Below are 8651 nucleotides of genomic sequence, written 5' to 3'. Positions count from 1 at the left end.
ACAGTATTTTACCTTCTCACTTCACACGTTTCGTTAACAAACAGCCCTCTGTAGTTATATCATTTCCTTCTCTTAATAAAAAACAACTGAACACAGACAGGAAGTTTCTGTTCACAGCTCGATAAAGTTTTTCCAGTGTTTTTAAACACAGTGTGAAAATGTGAGTGTGTTGGATGTTATAAACAGCTGATCAGCAGACTGAAGATAACCTGCGTTATGTTTTATTCTCTTTTCTGAAGTTGAATTATTGCTTCTATATTTGTTTTTAAATGCATTTCCCCAAATTTCAGCACAGTGGGACAAATGTGGCGTTAGAAGAGAACAGAACAACATATTAACACATTTCAGACTCAACAGCTTTGCTGTCTGATAAACAACAACAACAACAAATTCACACCGTTTCTGTTTATTATGTTTCATGTGAAGCTTCCAACAGTTTATCGTCTATATCACTCCCCAAAAGTTTGTTTCATGTACTCTTTAAATTTCAACACCATTTAAGTTCAGTTAAGAAGAAGAAGCAGAAGAGGATGATGATGAAGATGATGATGATGATGATGAAGCAGATCCAGGATCAGCCTGATCACTGACAGCTACCTGTGTGTAAACATGTTTAACTCCACCTGTTTGTGGTGAAGACGTGGATCCTCAGTGGGTTAAATCCAGATTAACACCAGAGAAAATCCCTGCAGCTAAAAATACTGAAACAAAAGGCCCCAAAGAAGAAAAGGAAGACGAGGAGGAAGAAGAGGAAGAGGAGGAAGAAGAGGAGGACCTTCATTTTTACAGCAAACCGTCACCGAGGACGCCGTCTGAAGATAAACAAACATCTAGAATTTCACGTAAACAAAAAAGTCTACATAATATTGATGTAACCCGTTGCCAGACTCCCTCTGCACCTCACCTCTGTGTTGTGATTTTGTTGTTTAAATGTGGCGGTGGAGTTTGTCTTCAGTGAACAGCTGTTTGACTTGTTTACGTCTTATAGAGCTTCATTTCATGTCCCTGTCTCTGCTCAGCAGTATCTGTCCATCTTTAACTGCAGAGATCAGACCGGTTTGCACGGAGAGGTTCATGTGTCTCGAGTTGGCCTTTCAGTTGGCTCATTGACGCGACAGTCAGGAAACTTCAGTGCTGACTAGCTGTCGCAGTGCCAACTGGTAGCTGAAGTTCAGATTTTTTAACGTTTGTGAAAAATGCGATTTTTGCTTTATTTGCACTGCTTAATTAGCATATTTTGTGTCCATCACAGGTTCCCTGGCGGGAATTCTGATGGTGTCTTTACATGTAGGCTAATTTAGTCGCGTGAATTGTTACGGTGTGAAAACAAATTCACATGTGAAATATAGTTTGATACTGTGGTTATAGCTGGCTAATGTTAGCTAACGTTAGCTTGCTTCCTAATGCAGACAAAGAGTTTGCTAACGAAGCAAATTATTGTCTTCTCTGATTAATGTGATTTAACTCATTCAGACTCCAGGACTGACCTGGCTGCTGAATTAGCCTGCTGTTTGCAAATTACTACATAATCAGGTAACGTTACGAAGCAACCAGCACCAGATCAATACAGTGTAGCTAAGCTAGCTGGCTAACTTAGCTTACTTGCTTGCTAATGCTTTTACTGGCAAAATGAATATGTCAGTTGGCTAGCTCACCACGGGGTCATCCCTATGTTTCCCGGGTTCTATGTTCCCCTCTTAACCCTGCAAATAAGGTTCTATGTTCCCCGCTCAACCAAGCGGGGAACATAGAAGTGGGGAACATAGAACCCGGGAAACATAGATACACTCCCGCTCACCACTTCACCAGCTAACATGATCCATCATGCTAATGTATGTATTATGACAGTGTTGATTTATCCGACAATAAATGATGTAACTGTACAAAGAGCTTACTAGCTAAGAGCGATGTAGGGACAGCTGACGAGCTAACTGTAACCTGAGCTAATGTTAGCCAGCTAGCTGTAACTTAGCGTCTCTACATGGATCTGCTGTTGGTCGCTTCGTACCGTTAGCTGATAAAGTCACAGTTAGTTTCTTGTATCGTTGAGCCCACGGTCCACATCAAATACAGGAACATTACAGACAGTAATGTTATGATCATTTATTTTCAACACGATAACGCTCAGTCACAGGTAGTCTGCTGTTTGTCACTGTGTCAGGTGATGCTCAGGTGCTCGCTCATACCTGCTGAGACTTTTTTAAACTTTCAAATTTCAAACATCAAAACTCTAAAAAGTCATTCATGGTGGAGGAGGGTCATGGGTTTTCCTCCATTCACTCGGAGACTGGAATCAGTGTTTCAGAATATTCAGATTTTTATTACATTTATTTCCATGTAAAGAAACAGTTTGACACAAGCAAACCTCACGGACTGCATTTTTTCATCTGCGTAATATTGTGAAAATTAGGCCTATCCTGACCCGAAAAGATGCAGAAAAATTGGTCCACGCTTTTGTTACCTCAAGGCTGGATTACTGTAACTCTCTGTTATCAGGTAGCTCTAGTAAGTCCTTAAAAACTCTCCAGCTAATTCAGAATGCAGCAGCACGTGTACTAACAGGAACTAAGAAATGAGATCATATTTCTCCTGTTTTAGCTTCTCTGCACTGGCTCCCTGTAAAATCCAGAATTGAATTTAAAATCCTACTGTTAATTTATAAAGCTCTAAATGGTCAAGCTCCGTCATATCTTAGAGAGCTCATAGTGCCATATTATCCCACCAGAACTCTGCGCTCTGAGAACGCAGGGTTACTCGTGGTCCCTAAAGTCTCCAAAAGTAGATCAGGAGCCAGAGCCTTTAGCTATCAGGCTCCTCTCCTGTGGAATCATCTTCCTGTTACGGTCCGGGAGGCAGACACCGTCTCCACATTTAAGACTAGACTTAAGACTTTCCTCTTTGATAAAGCTTATAGTTAGGGCTGGCTCAGGCTTGCCCTGTACCAGCCCCTAGTTAGGCTGACTTAGGCCTAGTCTGCCGGAGGACCCCTCTATAATACACTGGGCACCTTCTCTCCTTCTCTCTCTCTCTCTCTCTCTCTCTCTCTCTCTCGTATCCTATTACTGCATCTAGCTAACTCGGCCATTCTGGATGTCACTAACTCGGCTTCTTCTCCGGAGCCTTTGTGCTCCACTGTCTCTCAGATTAACTCATATCACAGCGGTGCCTGGACAGCGTGACGTGTGTGGTTGTGCTGCTGCCGTGGTCCTGCCAGATGCCTCCTGCTGCTGCTGCCATCATTAGTCATTAGTCATACTTCTACTGTTATTATACACATATGACTATTGTCACACATGTATACTGCCAGGTATTAATACATACTTTCAACATATTGTACCACAGTAGCCAGAACTATAACTATAATATTATTACTTTTATTAATGTTGTTGTAAGCTACTGTCATTACCTGCATCTCTCTCTCTCTCTCTCTCTCTCTCTCTCTGTCTCATTGTGTCATATGGATTACTGTTAATTTATTATGCTGATCTGTTCTGTACGACATCTATTGCACGTCTGTCCGTCCTGGAAGAGGGATCCCTCCTCAGTTGCTCTTCCTGAGGTTTCTACCGTTTTTTCCCCGTTAAAGGGTTTTTTGGGGAGTTTTTCCTGATCAGCTGTGAGGGTCATAAGGACAGAGGGATGTCGTATGCTGTAAAGCCCTGTGAGGCAAATTGTGATTTGTGATATTGGGCTTTATAAATAAAATTGATTGATTGATTGATTGATTGATTGACACTCAGTGTGTTTCTCATCCAGAGCTGTGTGGAGAGTGACAGGGGTAAAGTCAGTGTTTTTATCTGCTGTGATTGGTTGGAGGTGTAATGTTGGTGTTTGTCCAGCAGGAGTCAGACTGTCCTCAGATCAGCTCTGCTCCGTCATCAGGACGACTGAACGCTGACCTCACGTCAGCTGTTAGCTCAAAACACCAGGTTCACCATGTGACATTCAGTTTGCTATGACTAGGTTATTAACTTACCTTGATCATCATCACCATCATCACCATCATCATCATCATCATCACCATCACCATCATCATCACTATCATCATCATCACCGTCATCATCATCATCATCATCATCATCATCATCACCATCATCATCATCACCATCATCATCATCATCACCATCATCATCATCACCATCACCACCATCATCATCATCATCATCATCATCACCATCATCATCATCATCATCATCACCATCATCATCATCATCACCACCATCATCATCATCATCATCATCACCATCATCATCATCATCATCATCATCATCATCACCATCATCATCACCATCATCATCATCATCATCATCATCATCATCACCATCATCACCACCACCATCACCATCATCATCACCATCATCATCACCATCATCATCATCATCATCATCATCATCACCATCATCATCACCATCATCATCATCATCATCATCATCATCACCATCATCACCACCACCATCACCATCATCATCACCATCATCATCATCATCATCATCATCACCATCATCACCATCATCATCATCATCATCATCACCATCACCATCATCATCATCACTATCATCATCATCACCATCATCATCATCATCATCACCATCATCATCATCATCATCACCATCATCATCATCATCATCATCATCATCATCACCATCATCATCACCATCATCATCATCTTCATCATCACCATCATCATCATCATCACCATCACCATCATCATCACCATCATCATCATCATCATCACCATCATCATCACCATCATCATCATCATCACCACCATCACCATCATCATCATCATCATCATCATCATCACTATCATCATCATCACCATCATCATCATCACCATCATCATCACCATCATCATCACCATCATCATCATCATCATCATCATCATCACCATCATCATCATCATCATCATCATCATCATCATCACCATCACCATCATCATCATCATCATCATCACCATCACCATCATCATCATCACCATCATCATCATCATCATCATCATCATCATCATCATCACTATCATCATCATCATCATCATCATCACCATCATCATCATCACCATCATCATCATCATCATCATCACCATCATCATCACCATCATCATCACCACCATCATCATCATCATCATCATCATCATCACCATCATCATCATCATCATCATCATCATCACTATCATCATCATCATCATCATCATCACCATCATCATCATCATCATCACTATCATCATCATCATCATCATCATCATCACCATCATCATCATCATCATCACCATCATCATCATCATCATCACCATCATCATCACCATCATCACCATCATCATCATCATCACCATCATCATCATCATCATCATCATCATCATCATCATCACTATCATCATCATCATCATCACTATCATCATCATCATCATCATCATCACCATCATCATCATCATCATCACTATCATCATCATCATCATCATCATCACCATCATCATCATCACCATCATCATCATCATCATCATCATCACCATCATCATCACCATCATCATCATCATCATCACCATCATCATCACCATCATCATCATCATCATCAGAGGGTTTTATTAAATGTTGAACTGGTCCTTTAACGTCCTGCTGGACAGACTGGGACCAGTTCAAAGTATCATTCAGTAAATCTTCACTCTGCAGTAAACAACATTCATGTCACCTCCTCCTCCTCCCCCTCCTCTTCCTCCTCTTCTTCCTCCTCCTTCAGGGCTGGGGGAGGAGGTGGGGAGGGGGTTTGTGAGACAGTGAGGGCCTTGTCACCATGTTGAAGCCTGATGAGGTCTCCTAGCAACCAACACAAAGTCCATTCAGTCAGAGAGGACGCCGTCCAACTGACCTGGAGACTGAAAGGAGACAAGCAGCTGAGAAACACCCGGGAGGAGGGGGGGGGGGTGAAGAAGAGGAGGAGAGAAGGGAGGGGGAAGAGGAGGAGATGAGGGGACAGAGGGAAGGGGAGACAGGACTATTTTCAGCTGCTGTTCTTTTTCTTTGCTTTAGCTGCTAACTTCTAACAGCTAACTATATAAATCTCCCGTGGTGGGTCGCACACAGAACATGTAGTCAGAACGTCACGCCTGTCCCGTCCATGATCCGTCCTGCTGACTGTCCTCTTTGTACAGACGTTGTTTCAGTACTGTTACTGCCTCCTGCCGCCTCAACAACCTGGTCTCACTCTTCAGTCATCAAAAACCGTGGCTTGGTCGGTGACTTCTGGCATCAGACATCAACAAAAGAAGCTGTCCCTTCCCGTCAGCATAATATGTGGCCTGTAGTCATTATTGTTTAACAGTGTTTGGTCTGAGGAAACGTGGTGGGACAACAATGAAAGTTAATGCAGTGGAAGTCTGAGTAGGGTGGGAGGAGTGGTGGATGGCTCCAACAAACCTCCACCGTCACCCAGGAGGCCGGTGTTCACTTCCTGTAAGATTGTGAAGCCAAACCCTGTTCTTTTGTCCTAAACCCAACCACGTGTGTGTGTTGGCTAAACGTAACCACGTGTGTGTGTTGGCTAAACATAACCATGCGTGTGTGTTGGCTAAACGTAACCACGTGTGTGTGTGTTGGCTAAACGTAACCACGTGTGTGTGTGTGTTGGCTAAATGTAACCACGTGTGTGTTTCGGCTAAATGTAACCACGTGTGTGTGTTGGCTAAACGTAACCACGTGTGTGTGACGGCTAAATGTAACCATGTGTGTGTTTCGGCTAAATGTAACCACGTGTGTGTGACGGCTAAACGTAACCACGTGTGTGTTTCGGCTAAATGTAACCACGTGTGTGTGACGGTTAAATGTAACCACGTGTGTTGACTAAATGTAACCACGTGTGTGTGACGGCTAAACGTAACCACGTGTGTGTTTCGGCTAAATGTAACCACGTGTGTGTGATGGCTAAATGTAACCACGTGTGTTGACTAAATGTAACCACGTGTGTGTTTCGGCTAAATGTAACCACGTGTGTGTGACGGCTAAATGTAACCACGTGTGTGTTTCGGCTAAATGTAACCACGTGTGTGTGACGGCTAAATGTAACCACGTGTGTTGACTAAATGTAACCACGTGTGTGTGACGGCTAAATGTAACCATGTGTGTGTGTTGGCTAAACGTAACCACGTGTGTGTGTTGGCTAAATGTAACCACGTGTGTGTTGGCTAAATGTAACCACGTGTGTGTGTTGGCTAAATGTAACCACGTGTGTGTGTTAGCTAAATGTAACCACGTGTGTGTGTTGGCTAAATGTAACCATGTGTGTGTGTTGGCTAAACGTGACCATGTGTGTGTGTGTTGGCTAAACGTGACCATGTGTGTGTGTGTTGGCTAAACGTGACCATGTGTGTGTGTTAGCTAAATGTAACCACGTGTGTGTGTTGGCTAAATGTAACCACGTGTGTGTGACGGCTAAATGTAACCACGTGTGTGTGTTGGCTAAACGTGACCATGTGTGTGTGTTAGCTAAATGTAACCACGTGTGTGTGACGGCTAAATGTAACCACGTGTGTGTGTTGGCTAAACGTAACCACGTGTGTGTGTTGGCTAAACGTAACCACGTGTGTGTGATGGCTAAATGTAACCACGTGTGTGTGTTGGCTAAACGTAACCACGTGTGTGTGTTGGCTAAACGTAACCACGTGTGTGTGTTGGCTAAATGTAACCACGTGTGTGTGTTGGCTAAATGTCACCACGTGTGTGTGTGTGATATCTCAGGATTGTGATGATCAAGAAAAGAAAAAAGAAAAAGGTATCCACTGATTTACAGACGTCTCTTTCACCATGAGGGAAAAGTGTTTCTGGGCCGCAGGGTGTCATGTGACGGTGTAATTCCACATTTTGGCCACTATGAAAACTAACTTCCTGTGTGTGTGTGACTTCTTCCTCTGCCCTGATGTCACATGGTTCGGCTGCTTTTCTTCCTCCAACACAAAGTGTGACTCTCAGCAGAGTTTCTGACATCACTCATCCTCACGTCTTCCTCAGTCTCTCCTTCTCTTCTTCTTCTGTTTTCCAGAAGGCGTACAGCATCGACCACGAACCTCCACCAAAGCAGCAGTGTGTGAAAAATGGAAAGCACCCAAATGGCAGAGGTAAGTTTGTCCCTCTCAGGTTACTGTCAAAGAACAGTGGGGCATTCTGGGAGTCTGTTCTAAACAGACGGGTGTTTTTTAGTGAGCCATCACTGCATTTCCAGCACCATGTGCATCACTGAACAGGCCTGGTGTTTTGCTAATCGTTGCTGTGTTTCCAGTGGCGTCTGTGCCACAGAATGAGGGTGTTTTTAGGTGCTTTCAGCAGTGTTAGTGTCAACAAAGGTGTTTTTTAAGAGTTGTTGCGCAGTTTCTGCAGCGTTTGTGCCACAAGGGTGTTTTTCAGTGAGTCACTGCCATGTTTCCAGCACCGTTCATGTCGCTGAATGTTGGTTTTAATCAGAGAGTTGTGTGTGGTGTTTTTACTGTTGAAAGGCAAAAATTCAGTGTTTCCACTAAATAAAAATATACAAATGAGAGGCGTCGGTGGCTTAGTGGATAGAGCAGGCATCCCATGTACTAGGCTGTTGCCGCAGCGGCCCAGGTTTGACTCCAGCCTGTGGCCCTGCATGTCTCTCCCTCTCTCTCCCCCTTTCACACTTCACTGTCC

This window comes from Epinephelus fuscoguttatus, linkage group LG1 (assembly GCF_011397635.1).
Source record: "Epinephelus fuscoguttatus linkage group LG1, E.fuscoguttatus.final_Chr_v1".
NCBI classification, from domain to species: domain Eukaryota; kingdom Metazoa; phylum Chordata; class Actinopteri; order Perciformes; family Serranidae; genus Epinephelus; species Epinephelus fuscoguttatus.
Note: the sequence above shows the minus strand (reverse complement) of the source record.